The 6000-nt window shown below is 52.5% G+C and overlaps 1 protein-coding gene across 1 annotated transcript in view; it reads right to left on the reverse strand.

Annotated features, from left to right (window-relative positions):
* The window catches only part of LOC145338752 (pyruvate carboxylase, mitochondrial-like), a 247177-nt gene extending 241403 nt beyond the window's left edge, over nt 1-5774 (reverse strand). Inside the window, exon 1 of the mRNA XM_080183141.1 lies at nt 5731-5774. The gene's annotated coding sequence lies outside the window, so the exon portion shown is untranslated. The remainder of the gene's footprint in view (nt 1-5730) is intronic.
* Between the last annotated feature and the right edge of the window lie 226 nt (nt 5775-6000).

Genomic DNA, 6000 nt, shown 5'->3' on the forward strand with positions numbered 1-6000 from the left:
GATTCTTCCCGCTTAGAAAGGACAGCAGGACTAGAGGGCACAGCCTCAAGATAAGGCGGGGGGGAGGTTAGATCAGAGTTGAGGAGGAACTTCTTTACTCAAAGGGTGGTGAATCTCTGGAATTCTCTGCCCGTTGAAGTGGTGGAGGCTGCCTCGCTAAATATATTGAAGTCACGGGTAGATAGGCTTCTGATAGACAGGGGAGAAAGCGGGAAAGTGGAGCTGATCCACTATCAGATCAGCCATGATCTTATTGAATGGCAGGGCAGGCTCGAGGGGCTAGATGGCCCTACTCCTGCTCCTATTTCTTAGGTTCTTATGACTTCTGAGTGTTCGCCACATTATAGGCAGGATGTGATTGCACTGGAAGGGGGTTGCAGGGGAGATTCGCCAGGACGCTGCCTGGGATGGAACAGTTAAATTATGAAGCGAGGTCGCGTAGGCTTGGGTTGCTTTTGCTGGAGCCGAGAAGACTGAGGGGGCGACCTGATCGAGGGGTACAAGATTGTAGGAGCAAGAAGAGAGCGGATAAGAAGCAGCTGTTCCCCTTCGTTGATGGGTGGGTCACGAGGGGATGTAGGTGAGGGGCAGGAGGGGAGATGTGAGGATAAGTTTTTTTTACCCAGAGGGTGGGGAGGGTCTGGGCTGCGCTACCTGGGAGCCTCATACCCTTGGCAAGCCAGAAGATTCAAGGCTACGAGCCAAGTGCTGGCAAGTGGGGTTAGAACATAGAACGCTACAGTGCGGAAAGAGGCCCTTCAGCCCATCGAGTCTGCACCGAACACAATCCCACCCAGGACCTACCTCCATATCCCTACACATTATACCCACCAATCCCTCTAACCTACACATCCCTGGACACTAAGGGGCAATTTCTTCGCACGGCCAATCAACCTAACCTGCACATCTTTGGACTGTGGGAGGAAACCGGAGCACCCAGAGGAAACCCACGCAGACACGAGGAGAATGTGCAAACTCCACGCAGGCAGTGACCCGAGGCCAGGAATCGAACCCAGGACCCTGGAGCTGTGAAGCAGCAGTGCTAACCCACTGTGCTACCGCGCCGCCCCGGTGTTAGGTGTTAGGTTAGGTGTTTCTTAACTGCCTTTTTTCCCGAAGGAACTCTTCTGCACTGCGGGCCTGCACTGGGCTGTAACGTTCTACGCGCTGTACGGTTCTATGATTCTACGACACGCGGGTATGGCTTCCACAGGTGGGAAGGGAGGCGGGTTGCAGGTGAGGGGGAGGGGGATGCACGAGCTTTAGAAGCACGGAGACTTCAGGGAGAGTTGTAGCGCGGGAGAGATTGACAGAGACAAGGGAGGTGCTGCGGCAGACAGGGTTTTGAAGACAGATTCTAATATTAAATTTGTGGTGTGAGAGAAAGGGAATGCCAGGCGGACGTGTTGTGGTTTTGGAGTCGGCGAGGCTATTTTGGGGTGAGTCTAAAATATGGAGGATGGTTAGCAAAGCCACGCGTTTGTCACACAGCGCGGGTGAGGGTTTCGGTAACAACCTTGAGGTGGGGGACGGCAGAAGTGTGCGATTGTTGCAGAGTTGGCGCTGAACTGGGGTAAACACAGTGAGAAGCCTCACAACACCAGGTTAAAGTCCAACGGGTTTATTCGGTAGACAGTGGAACCTTCCACACACACTTGACGAAGGAACAGCCTTGCGGGATTACAGCTGGAGCACTGTGTGCGGTTTTGGTCGCCGCACTTGCGCAAGGGTATTTTGGCCTTGGAGGGAGTGCAGAGGAGGTTCACCAGGCTGATACCGGAGATGAGGGGGTTGGACTATGAAGAGAGACTAAATAGACTGGGTCTGTACTCGTTGGAGTTTAGAAGGATGAAGCGGGGGGATCTTATAGAGACGTATAAGATAATGAAGGGGATGGATAGGGTAGAGGTTGAGAGATTCTTCCCGCTTAGAAAGCATAGCAGGACTAGAGGGCACAGCCTCAAGATAAGGGGGGGTGCAGTTTAGATCGGAGTTGAGGAGGAACTTCTTCACTCAAAGGGTGGTGAATCTCTGGAATTCTCTGCCCGTTGAAGTGGTGGAGGCTGCCTCGCTGAATATATTTAAGTCACGGGTAGATAGGTTTCTGATAGACAGGGGAGAAAGCGGGAAAGTGGAACTGATCCACTTCAGATCAGCCATGATCTTATTGAATGGCGTGGCAGGCTCGAAGGGCTAGATGGCCCTACTCCTGCTCCTATTTCTTATGTACTGGTTGGACTTCAACCCGGTGTGGTGAGACTTCTTTCTGTGTTCGCCACATTATAGGCAGGATGTGATTGCACTGGAAGGGGGGGGTGGTGGGTGGGGGGGGGGGGGGTGCAGAGCAGATTCACCAGGGTGCTGCGGCGGAGAGCAGATGGAGTCGGAAACGCAACTCGGGGTCAGCGAGGAGAGTACGGCTACGTGCCATCTGATTCGGCCTCAGACTGTGGCCAGGGAGGGAGGTAGAATTAGTGGTGTGTGTGAAGGGAGTCTGCGGCCAAGGCTGACGACACTGGTTTGGATTTAATTGGAGAAAATTGCAGGCCTGCCAATTAAATGGCACACATGCAGCCTGATGTCAGCCAGCAAGGCTGATAATTTAATTTGGAAAATTTGCAGCCCCCTCGCACACGCACTTCAAGCCTGACACACATACAACTTCGAGGGCCAAATTCCACACAAACTCCATTTTCAAGTTTGCTGATGATGCCACCGTATCTCCAACACTGGGGAGCCACTGCATAGGAAAGGGATCGATTCATAGGATCCCTACAGTGCAGAAGGAGGCCATTCGGCCCATCGAGCCGACAACAAGGCCGCCCAGACCCTCGCCATGTAACCCCACGTATTTACCCCAGCTAATCCACCTGACACTAAGGGGCAATTTAGCATGGTCAATCCATCTAACCTGCACATGTTTGGACACTAAGGGGCAATTTAGCATGGCCAATCCACCTAACCTACACATCTTTGGACACTAAGGGGCAATTTAGCATGGCCAATCCACCTAGCCCACACATCTTTGGACACTAAGAGGCAATTTAGCATGGCCAATCCACCTAACCCACACATCTTTGCTCACTAAGGGGCAATTTAGCATGGCCAATCCACCTAACCTGCACATCTTTGGACACTAAGGGGCAATTTAGCATGACCAATCCATCTAATCTGCGCATTTTTGGACACTAAGGGGCAATTTAGCATGACCAATCCACCTAACACACACATCTTTGGACACTAAGGAGCAATTTAGCATGGCCAATCCACCGAACCTGCACATCTTTGGACAGTAAGGGGCAATTTAGCCTGGCCAATCCACCTAGCCCACACATCTTTGGACACTAAGAGGCAATTTGCCATGGCCAATCCACCTAACCGATACATCTTTGGACAGTAAGGAGCAATTTAGCATGGCCAGTCCACTTAACCCACACATCTTTGGACATTAAGGGGCAATTTAGCATGGCCAATCCACCTAACCTGCACATCTTTGTCTGTGGATCTTCACAAGAAACTATACTTTTCACTGTATCTCAATAGATGTGACAATAATAAATAAATTATATCAATCATTACTGTTGATAGATCAGAAATGAGCCAGATTAGCATTAAGGTTTTCAATTTGAACAGCAACAGGTCTGTACTAAGACGAAGGCCAGGGGCAAATTACCAGGATTAACCTGAACCAGCAGGAACCAGCTGGTTTAGGATGGGCAGTAGACCTAACAAGCACATCTTTCAGACTGTGGGTGGAAACCAGAGCACCCAGGGGAACCCCACGCAGACACGGGGAACAGCATGCAGATTCCACATAGATAGTCACCCGAGGCCAGAATTGAACCCAGGTCGCTGGTGTTTTGAGGCAGCAGTGCTAACCACTAATGAAGTGATGCCATGATAATAATCTCTCCCTCAGTGTCAGTAGAACGAAGGAGATAGTCATCAAATACAGAAAGCGTAGTGAAAGACATGTCTCTGTCTACATCCAAGGGGACAAAGTATAAATGGTCAAGAGCTTCAAGTTTTTTTAGGTGTCCAGATCACCAACAACCTGTCCTGGTCCCCTCATGCCAATACTATAGTTAAGAAAGCCCCACCAACGCCTCTACTTTCTCAGGAGACTAAGGAAATTTGGCATGTCCGCCACGACTCTCACCAACTTTTACAGATGCCCCATAGAAAGCATCCTTTCCGGATGTATCGCAGCTTGGTACGGGCTCCTGCTCTGCCCAAGACCTCAAGGAACTACAAAAGGGTCATGAACGTAGCCCAGTCCCATCACACAAACCAGCCTCCCATCCACTGACTCTGTCTACACTTCCTGCTAACTACTGAGCCACCGTGCCACATCAAGACTGAGCTGGGACCAGGGACAAACCATCTCGGCTCCAACACTGGGATCAGGTCCCGATTGCACTGGCATCAGATCTGGGTTGCACCGGGATCACATCAGGATTACATCAGGATCACATCTGGATTACATTAGGATCGCACCTGGATTGCACCAGGAGCAGATCAGGATTGCACTGGGATCAGATCCGGATTGCACTGGGATCAGATCCGGATTGCATCGGGGTCAGATCTGGATTACATCTGGATCGCATGTCGATTACATTAGGGTCACATCTGGATTGCATCAGAAGCAGTTCAGGAATGCATGAAGAGCTGCTCTGGTTTGCATCGGGATCAGATCCAGTTTGAACAGTATCAGTTCCGGATGGCACTATTGTTACGTCAGATCCAGGTTGCATTGGGATCAGATCCGGTTTGCACCAGGATCAGATCCGGACTGCACTGGGGTCAGATCCAGATTTCACTGGGATCAGATCCAGACTGCATCGGGATCAGATCCAGACTGCACGAAGATCAGGTCTGGATTGCATCAGATCCAGATTGCACCAGGATCACATCTCCATTACATCAGGATCACATCTGGATTGCACCAGCAGCAGATCAGGACTGCATGAGGAGTTGCTCTGGATTGCGCGGGGATCATATCCGGACTGCACTGGGATCAGATCCGGACTGCAACGGGATGAGATCCGGACTGCACCGAGATGAAATGTGGACTGCACCAGGATCAAATGCGGACTGCACCGGGATCAGATCTGGATTGGGATCAGATCTGTTTTGCACCGGAATAAGATCAGGGCAGCCCCAGAATCAGATCTGGACTGCACTGGCATCAGATCAGGGTTGCACTGAGACCAGATCATGGCCACATGGGGAATCAGATCTGGGTTGCTTTGGGATCAGATCAGGATTGCATTGGGATCAGATCAAGGTTGCATTGGGATCAGATCAGGATTGCATTGGGATCAGATCAAGGTTGCATTGGGATCAGATCAGGATTGCATTGGGATCAGAACAGGATTGCATTGGGATCAGATCAGGATTGCACTGGGATCAGATCAGGATTGCACTGGGATCAGATCACGATTGCACTGGGATTAGCTCCGGATTGCATGGGGAGCTGCTTTGCACCGGGTGCACTCCGGGACTGCTGCACTTGCAGCCTGAGTGACTCCCGGGGAAGTTTTGCTGGCGGTGCCCAGGCAGTGAATGCCGGCTCCCGGCTGCCGCTGGGTGCGAAGCCCACCCACCCCGCCCGGGCTGACACTCTCTCCCCTCCCCCCTCCCCAGACTGGACATCCAGAGCGGCCGCGGCATGCCCAGTCCCGGGCCCTCCAGCCCCGGTTACCCCGGTAACCCCGCTACCCCGCTTACCTCCGCCGCCGCTCCCTCCGAGCCCAGCCGACACTGTCCGCGTGCACGCAGACACGCCCCCTCAACACAACTCCATTGGCCGGCCGGAGGCAGCGTGCCGGGCCATTGGTCAGGACTGCTGTCAATCGGCGGGGAGAGGGCGGGACAGGCAGACTGCGCAGCCGTAGGTTCAATTCAACATCACTCAGGGGGAGGGGGCGGGGCCCCAAGCGAGGCATGCGTGGCACCTCCCATTCACTGCAGGCGGTTGAAAAGGCTCGTGGCTGTCGA

This window comes from Carcharhinus amblyrhynchos, unplaced genomic scaffold, assembly GCF_965287045.1.
Source record: "Carcharhinus amblyrhynchos unplaced genomic scaffold, sCarAmb.v2.hapA chromosome_162, whole genome shotgun sequence".
In the NCBI taxonomy this organism is placed as follows: Eukaryota; Metazoa; Chordata; class Chondrichthyes; order Carcharhiniformes; family Carcharhinidae; genus Carcharhinus; species Carcharhinus amblyrhynchos.